The sequence below is a fragment of the Mastomys coucha genome, unplaced genomic scaffold (assembly GCF_008632895.1).
Source record: "Mastomys coucha isolate ucsf_1 unplaced genomic scaffold, UCSF_Mcou_1 pScaffold15, whole genome shotgun sequence".
In the NCBI taxonomy this organism is placed as follows: Eukaryota; Metazoa; Chordata; class Mammalia; order Rodentia; family Muridae; genus Mastomys; species Mastomys coucha.
In genome coordinates this window covers 36,497,465-36,508,411 of record NW_022196897.1, presented here as the reverse complement: position 1 = coordinate 36,508,411, position 10,947 = coordinate 36,497,465, and the positions used below count along the sequence as shown (strand labels likewise).

The window sequence follows — 10,947 nt, the reverse complement described above, 5'->3', positions numbered from 1 at the left end:
ATCTTTACTAATCCTGTATCTGATAGAGGGCTAATATCCAATATATACAAAGAACTCAAGAAGTTAGATTCCACAGAACCAAATACCCTATTAAAAAATGGTGTACAGAGCTAAACAAAAAATTCATAACTGAGGAATACGGAATGGCTGAGAAGCACCTAAAGAATTGTTCAACATCCTTAGTCATCAGGGAAATGCAAATCAAAACAACTCTGAGATTCCACCTCACACCAGTCAGAAGGGCTAAGATCAAAACTCAGGAGACAGTTGATACTGGCGAGGTGGTGGAGAAAGAAGAACACTCCTTTGCTGGTGGGATTGCAAGCTGGTACAACCACTCTGGAAATCAGTTTGGAGGTTCCTCAGGAAATTGGACATAGTACTACCTGAGGACCCAGCTATATCACCCCTGGGCATATACCCAGAAGATGCTCCAACATGTAATAAGGACATATGCTCCACTATGTTCATAGCAGCATTATTTATAATAGCCAGAAGCTAGAAAGAACCGAGATGTCCCTCAACAGAGGAATGGATACGGAAAATGTGGTACATCTACATAATGGAGTACTACTCAGCTATTAAAAACAATGAATTTATGAAATTCTTAGGGAAATGGATCAATCTAGAAGATATCATCCTGAGTTAAGTAACCCAATCACAAAAGAATACAAATGTTACGCACTCCCTGATAGGTGGATGTGACCCCAGAAGCTAAGTGGATATTATTTGTTACTTTTTTTTTTTTTTTAGATATTTTCTTTAGGTTGGTTTTGTTTGTTTGTTTGTTCCACTATATCAGAAGCCTTGAAAATGGCAGTGGGCCTGGGCCTTCTCTGCCTGTGAGACCTGAGGCTGATCTCCCTAACTTGTTTCCAAACTCCCCCTCCCATGACACCTGTGTCTAAGCAGACACTTCCCCAGGCAGCTGCTCCAGAATATTTTTCCTAAGGCACTGAGCAAACACATGTAAGACTCCAGTTCTACCAGGGTTATACATTTAAACAATGGAGTACTACTCAGCTATTAAAAACAATGAATTTGTGAAATTTTTAGGGAAATGGATGGATCTAGAGAATATCATCTTGAGTGAGGTAACCCAATCACAAAAGAACACACATGGTATGCAGTCACTGATAAATGGACATTAACCCATAAGCTCAGAATACTCAGGATACAATCCACAAACCACAAGAAACTCAGGAAGAAGGAAGACCAAAGTGTGGATACTTCAATCCTTCTTAGAAGGGGTGAAAATACCCACTGAAGGAGTTGCAGAGAGAAACTATGGAGCAGAGACTGAAGGAAGGACAATCCAGAGACTGCCCCACCTGGGAATCCTTCCCATAGTCAATCATCAAATCCAGATACTACGGTGGATGCTGGCAAGTGCTGGCTGACAGGAGCCTTATATAGCTGCCTCCTGAGAGGCTTTGCCAGTATCCGACTAATACAGAAGTAGAGGTTCACAGCCATCCATTGAACTGAGTACAGGGTCCCCAATGAAGGAGCTAGAGAAAGGACCCAAGGAGCTGAAGGGTTTGCAGCCCCTTAGGACGAACAACAATATGAACTAACTAGTACCCTCAGAGCTTCGAGGGACTAAACCACCAACCAAAGAGTACACATGGTGGGACTAATTGCTCCAGCAGCATATGTATAGTAGAGGATGGCCTAGTTGGTCATTAATGGGAGGAGAGGCCCTTGGTCCTATGAAGGTTCTATGCCACAGTGTAGGGGAATGCCAGGGCCACTAGCAGGAGGAGGTGGGTTGGTGAGCAGGGGGAGAAGGGAGGAAACAGGGTTTGTTGTGGAGGGAAAACTGTAAAGGAGTATCATTTGAAGTATAAAGAAAATACCTAATAAAAATAACTATGAAAACTAAGTGTCTGAAGATATGACATCATGAAAGTACTAAATATTTATTCTTCATAAAAGTATTTAAAGTGCCATAAAGTCATTAGAATAATGTCAAACAAACTTTATTAACAGTGATGATATTCTGTATTGATGCACATGACTAATTGGTCTTGTGCTCAGTGGATGAACTTAGATAAATGGTAGCACAGAATTGACTGTGATTTTTCAATTATCAGGAAGAGAAGGTATGTTAAGTAAAATGTAGAAATTATATAATATACCACACAACTAAATTATCACCAGGCTTTTTAAAATATTATTTTAAACCTGGCTCATGAAATATTTATAAGCCTATTCCCATCGTGCATTGGCAAGACTGAATGCTTCCTTTTTCAAACTGATAGTAAGTTTCATATAGAACAATTCTCTGTGCTTTATCTCAACATTCATATGTACAGCAATGAATGTGACTGGAATAAAATACATTATTAGCATTATAGAGAGTTGTATCTAAATGACTACAACATAGTTATCATTTGACTGAATACTAAAAGAAACAACCTTGCTATTCATTAAATTGTACTTGTTAGACTAGCCATAGACTACACTTTCCCAAATTATCTTTTCATAAAATATCAATTATTTAAATGTGTCTTTCATTGCACATATCTAGCCTTTGTCAATCTTTACATATTTATTCAAGTCATAGATTTTATTTATGAGTATTTTATCTTCTCTCATTTTTAAAGAAGTCTTTGAAACACATTAGCCCATTTATGCTAGTTATTACTTCCATTTAGCAGTTATTATGACTTAGTTGTTACTTCTTCTAAAGCATATCTTTTTGATATATCTTCTATAAAAGACCGATTTTGTTAATCAGTTGTACTAGAACATCCACAACAAGTGTATCTTTCCTTGTTGACAACTAAGGTTCTCAAATTCTAGATGTTCTGCTTTTTCAGTACAGAAAGTTATTAAAATTCACTATTTGTATGGCTCAGCCATTAAGAATACTGGCTCTTCCAATAGAGGAGAAGGGTTCAATTCCTAGTACCCTCATGGTGGTTCACGATGGTCTGTAACTCTTGTTCTAGAGAAGAATCCAATGCCCTTTTGTGACCTCTATGGGTACCAAGCAAGCAAGTGGTGGTCAGACACACATGTAGGAAAAATACCCATATTAACAAAATAAAAACAAAAAGTAAAAGTTTCTAACATGAGAATGACATGCTAGTCATACAGGAAGGTCATACATCACAAATCTTAAGGTCTTGGGATAGGCTTAAAACAGTTTTGTTACTCTTCAGAGTCAACGTAACATGTATGGCCAAGAATATTACTTATAACCAGGACATTGACTTTAGATATAACATTTTAGCAAATTCCATGTTTGAGTCATATAGAAATCTCAAATTGTTGGGCGGTGATGGCACATGTTTTAATCCCAGCACTTGGGAGGCAGCAGCAGGAATATCTCTGTAAATTTGTGGTTAGCCCAGTCTATAGAGAGTTTCAGGTCAGCTATGATTATACAGAGAAACTATGTCTTGAAACATCAAAAATCTATCTATCTATCTATCTATCTATCTATCTATCTATCTATCTATCTATCTATCTATCTATCTATCTATCTATCTATTTATCTAATCTACCTACCTACCTACCTACCTACCTACCTACCTACCTACCTACCTATCTATCTTAAATTATGTATGATGGATAGCAAGTGGCCCAAAATACTTTTGTGGTTTCACAGGGCCTTGTGATCCACAGTGAATTGTGACAGGAGTGACAAGGCTCACAGTTTGTTTCTAAACATCAAGAAATCGCATGCTGCTGTCACCTGAGTTTTTGATTTTAGCCATTCTGACTGGTGTGAGGTGGAATCTCAGGGTTTTGATTTGGATTTCCCTGATGACTAAAGATGTTGAACATTTCTTTAGGTGCTTCTCAGCCATTCAGTATTCCTCAGTTGAGAATTCTTTGTTTAGCTCTGTACACCATTTTTAATAGTGTTATTTGATTCTCTGAAATCTAACTTCTTGAGTTCTTTGTATACAATGGATATTAGTCGCCTATCATACGTAGGATTGGTAAAGATCTTTTCCCAATCTGTTGCCATTTTGTCCTATTGACAGTATCCTTTGTCTTACAGAAGCTTTGCAATTTTATGAGGTTCCATTTGCCTATTTTTGATCATAGAGCATAAGCCATTGGAATTCTTTTCAGGAAATTTTCCCCTGTGTCCATGTGCTCGAGGCTCTTCCCTACTTTCTTTTTTATTAGATTCAGTGTATCTGGTTTTATGTGGAGGTTTTGTACAAGGAGATAAGAATAAATGAATGTGCATTCTTTTACATGTTGAATGCCAGTTGAGACAGCACCCTTTGTTGAAAATGCTGTATTTTTTCAATTGGATGGTTTTAGCTCCTTTGTCAAAGATGAAGTGACCATAGGTGTGTGGGTTCATTTCAGGATCTTCAATTCTATTCCATTGATGTACCTGCCTGTCTCTGTACCAATGCCATGCAGTTTTTATCACTATTGCTTTGTAATACAGCTTGAGGTCAGGGATGGTAATTCTACCAGAAGTTCTTTTATTGTTGATAGTTTTCACTATCTTGGGTTTTTGGTTATTCCAAATGAATTTGCAAATTGCTCTTCCTAACTCTATGAAGAATTGAGTTGGAATTCTTATGGGGATTGCATAAAAATATGTAGATTGCTTTTGGCAAGATGGCCATTTTTACTATATTAATCCTGCCAGTCCATAAACATGGGAGACCTTTCCGTCTTCTGAGATCTTTCATTTCTTTCTTCAGATACTTTAAGTTCTTGTCATACAGAGCTTTCATTTGCTTGGTTAGAGTCACACTCAGGTATTTTATATTATTTGTGACTATTGTGAAGGGTGTTGTTTCCCTAATTTCTTTCTCAGTCCATTTATCTTCTGAGTAGAGGAAGGAAACTGATTTGTTCGAGTTAATTTTATATCCAGCCACTTTGCTGAAATTGTTTATCAGTTGTAGAAGTTCTGTAGTGGAATTTCTGGGGTCACTTAAGTATACTATCATATCATCTGCAAATAGTGATAATTTGACTTCTTCTTTTCCAATTTACATCCCTTTGATCTCCTTTTGTTGTCTAATTGCTCTGGCTAGGACTTAAAGTACAATATTGAATAGGTAGGGAGAGAGTGGGCAGCCTTGCCTAGTTCCTGATTTTAGTGGGACTGCTTCAAGTTTCTCTCCATTTAGTTTGATGTTGGCTCCTGGTTTGCTGTATATTGCTTTTACTATGTTTAGTTATGGGCCTCGAATTCCTGATCTTTACAAGACTTTTATCAGGAAGGGGTTTTGGATTGTGTCAAATGCTTTCTCAGCATCTAATAAGACGATCATGTGGGTTTTATTTCTTTTTAGTTTGTTTAAAGTGGATTACGTTGATGAATTTCCATATATTGAACCATCCCTGCATCCCTACTGGATCATGATGGATGATTGTTTTGATGTGTTCTTGGACTTGGTTGGCGAGAATTTTATTAAGTATTTTTGCATCGATATTCATAAGAGAAGTTGATCTGAAGTCCTCTTTCTTTGTTGGACTTTTGTGTGGTTTAGTTATAAGCATTAGATGTGGCATCACAGAATGAATTGGGTAGTGTTCTTTAGTTTCTATTTTGTGGAATAGTTTGAAGAGTATTGATATTAGGTTTTCTTTGAAGGTCTGATGCTGGTGAGGATGTGGAAAAAGAGGAATACTTCTCCATTGTTGATGGGATTACAAACTGGTACAACCACTGGAAATCAGTCTGGGGGTCCTCAGAAAATTGAACTTTGTATTACCTGAGGACCCAGCTATACCACTCCTGGGCATATACACAAAAGATTCTCCAACATATAACAAGGACATGTGCTATACTATCTTCATAGCAGCTTTCTCTATAATAGCTTCTTCCAGCCAGAAGCTGGAAAGAACCTAGATGTATTTCAACAGAGGAATGGATACAGAAAATGTGGTACATTTACACAATAGAGTACAACTCAGCTACTATAAACAGAAATTCTTAGGCAAATGGATGGAACTAGAAAATATTCTGAGTGAGGTAACCCAATCAGAAAAGAATGCATATGGTATACATGGAGGGACCCATGGCTCCAGCTGCTTATGTAGCAGAGGATGACCTTGTCAGGCATCAGTGGTAGGAGAGGCCCTTGGTCCTGTGAAAGCTTGATGCCCCAGTGTAGGGGAATAACAGGCCTGGGAGGTGGGAGTGGGTGGGCAAGTGGGTGGGACAACACCCTCACAGAAGCAGGGGTAGGTGGGATAGGGTAGGAGGTTTCCGGAGGGGAGACGTGGAAAAAGGAAACATTTGAAGTGTAAATGAAGGAAATGTCCAATAATAAAAAAAAAGTCTCATGCTCCTCATTCCGTTTTCTTGGAATGCCATCATCTTTTCAACAATCTCAGCTAAGTCCCTTGCAGTTGAGAAATGATGTGTACAGAAAATAGTCCAACTTTCTGTCTGTCTCACCTGAGGGCTGTCAGGAAAACGAATGTAGAGAGCATATTGTGGAATAGGGATGAGACAGCTCAACTGATTGTGTAGTAAACTGCAAATCTACAGAACTGTTAGTATGACAGCAGCTTAAGCCTATGCTGATATGAAAGTCTAAGATAGAGTTGGCTTATAGAGCCAAGAGGGTAGTTAGCACTACTGGTTAATAGCTTAACTCTTATTTCCTAATAACATTGAAATTATAACAGTATACTTTGTTCTCTGAAAAAAATTCCTGGGCGGTCTTGGTGCATGTCTTTAATCCCAGCACTTGGGAGGCAGAGGCAGGTGGATTTCTGAGTTCAAGGCCAGTCTGGTCTACAGAGTGAGTTCCAGGACAGCCAGGGCTACACAGGGAAACCTTGTCTTGAAAAACAAAAAAAACCAACAACAAAAAAAGTAGTATTCAAATCAATTCAAATCATTATTTATGTGTCAGTATCAAAACAGGATAGCAGCAGGCTCCCAATTATTAATGTAAAGGAATAGGATACTAGTCTCCTCCAAATTATTAATGTATGTTCTTTGGTAATAGGAACATATTTTCTTTTTCTTTCCTTTTTTTTGTACAATAAGCAAATATCAGCTCTATAATTCGGAAAACATTATTTTAAAAACCTAAGTATAGTACCCATAGAACAGGAAATTCATGGTTTTCTGCTCCTCAGAAGTACAAGAGAAACTGTTTAGAGGAAACATTTATAAACTCTGCTTGTGACTCTTACAATTTATTTTTCTGTTTTTCTTTTTCCCCCAAAGAAGAACAGAATTAAGAGAATCAGAAGCTCTTATCCTGGATGATCTGAAAGAAGAAAAGCTGAGGCTCTTTGTTGGCTTCTAGATCCTCCTGGGATCACTCCTACTTTTCTGCTTGGATTTCATTTTCTCACCTGCCCACCACCAAAGTATTCCTTATTTGTTTAATTTCTAAAAATGTCACTCATTTTTTTCCTTTCTCATTTCTCAAGTTTTTGTATGACTCTGTGTCTAATTTTGTTTCCTAATTTCATTTCTGTTGGGATAAACAGCATGACCACAGTAATTTGGGGAGGGGAGCTTGTAGGCCTGCATGAAGGAAGTGAATCAGGCACTTGGAGGCAGGAACTGAAGCAGAGATCACAGAGAGACACTGTATGCTGGTTTGTTCCTCATGGCTTGCTCAGATTGCTTTTTTAGACACTGCAGGATGCCTTGCCTATGGGTATCACCACTGCTCAATGGCTTAGCCCTTCCAGATTTATCATTCATCAAGAAAATGACCTACATACTAGCCTACAGGAAATTAGATGGAGGCAATTTTTCAATGAAGTTCCTCTTCCCTGATAATCCCAGCCCAAGTCACGTGGACAAAAACCAGACAAACAAAACAAAACCAAAACAAAACATAAAACAAACAAACAAAAAACTCAGGGCATTTAGGCTTCCCTTGTAATTCTCTCTTGTAATATCCAGCTCTCTTTTATAGGAGTTACAAGACAACACTTGGCTATCCTTTTGTCATTTTACCTGAGTGCAAGGAAAAGAAGTTAGACCCAGAACTTCCCTTTAAGGCCTTCTTTTGTAACTTCACAAATATGGAAAAGCATGTGAAAATGGAGGGTCTGCATGTACAAGAAAGCAATGCCTTTTTTTCTTTTTTTTCTATTTTTCCTTTTTTGGTTTTTTGAGACAGAGTTTCTCTGTGTAACCGTGGCTGTCCTGGAGCTCACTGTGTAGACCAGGCTGGCCTCGAACTCAGAAATCCACCTGCCTCTGCCTCCCAAGTGCTAGGATTAAAGGCGTGCGCCACCACCGCCCGGCCTGCCTTTTTTTCTTAATATAAAAACTGAGCAATAACTGGTTTCAACTACATATCCTTAAGTCTTTTTCATAATTAGTTTTAAAAATAATAGGTTATCATAGGGTATTTCTAAAATAACCAAATCACTATTATTCTGAAGGAAAATTACCTGTGATATATTTCTACATATTAATTCTATTATGTTAGTTTTTTGCTTTTCTGTATTATGAAGATAGTCATGAAGAATAGTGATAAGAAATCCTGGTGCATATTCATATAAACACAAGATAAAAGTGGTAGTTTTTGCATTTTATCCTTGTAGAAATAGTATTCTGGCTATTTCAGAGGCAGGTTAATTTATGAAAGCCAAATTATTATTGAAAATATTCACTTAGTCATCATGTAGTTACCCAAGTTACTTCAAATTTATCCATCCCATCTGTAATTATGTTCCATTTGACCAACATCTTTCTCAGGACCTTTTTTTCCACAGCCAACCCTGCCAATGGGCAATGAACTACCATCCTAGTTTTTACTTCTGTGAAAAAAATTTTTTTGTTTAGATTTTACTAATGAGTGAGCTAATGTGGTATTTGTCTTCATCTAACTTTTGTACTTCAGGTAATATCCTCCAAGTTATTGCAAATGGTAGAATTTTATTCTTTGTAATGGTTGCATTATATTCCACCCTCCTGTGTATACGTGAATCACATTTTCTTTATATGTACTTATCAGCTTATAAATAAATATGCACCACTTTGTATCTACAATCAATATGTAGGTAAGGAGATCTCTTCCACACACTGATTCCATCCTTTGGATATATATCCAGTCCCATGAGACTGCTGTGTCAGGTAACAGTTCTACTCTAGTTTTTGCTTTGGGGATCAACATACTAATTTGCTTTCTCACCAACAGTATGTAGGGTTTTCATTTTCCACATCTAGCACTTTTTATCTTTGGCCTTTTCTATAACAGTCACGCTTGTTGGTATGAAGTGGCATCTCATTATGGTTTCAACTTGAAATTCTGTAAGTGTTTTGAAAAGAGTATTTTTTCTTTCAAAACTGAATTACTTATTTTGTTACAGTTTTAAAAACATAGGTTTTGCATATTAAGACTTTTCAGTTTGTATAGCTGTTAAATACATTTTCCCATTCTGTAGGTTTCCTCTTCTACTTTTTGATTATTTTCCTTGTCATACACAGAAACAAAGTGCAAACAATACTCCAGTTCCATGCAACCTCATATGACTGGTTTTGCTTTTGTTATCTGCTCTTCTAGATTTCTCTTCCACACAATGATTCAATCCTTTGGACGTATGCCATTAAATATTTCTTCTAAGTTTTATTATAGTATTACAAGATTAGGTATTGTGTTTAAGTACAAAATAATTTTAAATGAAAATCAGGTTACCTTTAAAGTGAAAACATTCCAGCAACTTTGTCAGTGAGACACTCATTCAAGACAGTGTTTCCACATATACTCAGATCCCGTCAGTCTCCAGACAATATAATTAACTGTGGTCTAATAAAACTTCTAATAACTTCTAATAGCTCTCAAGAAACAAGGTGAAAAGAGTGCTTTTGTATAAATTTTAGAAAGAGATTCCCTAAACCATATAAGCTAAATGAAATAAATGATCTTTTAATGCGTTTAAGCTCAGACATTAGAAACAAAATGAGTAGTGATGTCATATATGATATCAGATGTGTGAGATCATATATAGTGTCTTGAACGAGAATCAGTTTTACATGGTATTGATACTCATTGGAATGCTGAGAGTGGGTGCAAAAATGTGCTTACCAAAGAGAATTTGAGCACAAAGTACTCAAGTAAAAGACTGGGAAGGCAACTTCAAAACCCCAACATGAAGCATAAAGTAATTCAGAGGACAAATAAATGAAAAGACAAACCTGAAGAAAATAAAGTCTCTAACAAATAAAGAAATATACAGGAGGACTTTGGATCAAACCCCACTTACTAAAGTGTTTGGCTTATACAGGGTTTATAAATAATAATAGAACAAGAACAATAGAAAATTAATTGGCAATATTTAAATCAAAATCTTCAATGAAAAATACATTCCTGTTTACCTGATAAACTGGACAGTGAGTGTGGCAAGAGTGGGTCAACATTCCTGCCTTGCCAAGGCTATCTGGAGCAGAGCAGTGGCTGCTCCTCCAGAAAGGGCTTGGCTCTCCAGCTCGCTTAGCGGCTTCCTGTTTCATTCCACCATTCTGGCCTCTGTAGGCAGTTAGGTTTCCAATTTCTGGAATAGAAAAGTCTTTGAGAACAGGGCTAAAGCACCTACTTAAGCCCTGGTAAGAAACAAAATTAAATTTTATTCATTATTTAAACTATATTTTCATTTACTTAAAAGGGTGAAGGGTGAGTTCTCTGTAGGTAAGCACACAGTGAGTACATACAGGGACACTATTAAACCAGTTAAAAGCCAGATGCACACAGGTAACTAACTGTCTTACTAATGATACTGAGTTGGCCCTTAGCCTCGTGATTTTTGAGTCAGTGACTACAGAGAGAATCCCCCAGTCATTATCTTCTACATCTCCACTGTTTATACAATTATTTACTAGTATCTTGTTATACCAAATTTGTGCGATGGCCATTGGAAACCCAAACACTAGGAGAACACAGTCAATATCTTAAGGTGCTTACTCTGAGATGAATGCTTTTCCAAATTATCACAGCTAATGAACCAAATTCTTGCCCTCACCTAATGTCT

General features: G+C 37.1%; 1 protein-coding gene across 9 annotated transcripts in view; it reads right to left on the bottom strand.

Moving 5' to 3' along the window:
• The window catches only part of Mbd5 (methyl-CpG binding domain protein 5), a 367,270-nt gene that overhangs the window by 73,230 nt on the left and 283,093 nt on the right, over positions 1-10,947 (bottom strand). For 8 of the 9 annotated variants that reach the window (XM_031370166.1, XM_031370168.1, XM_031370165.1 and 5 more), the window contains one exon: positions 10,298-10,473. The exons of the other annotated variant lie outside the window; for it this stretch is intronic. The gene's annotated coding sequence lies outside the window, so the exon portion shown is untranslated. The remainder of the gene's footprint in view (positions 1-10,297; positions 10,474-10,947) is intronic. 9 annotated transcript variants of the gene reach the window in all.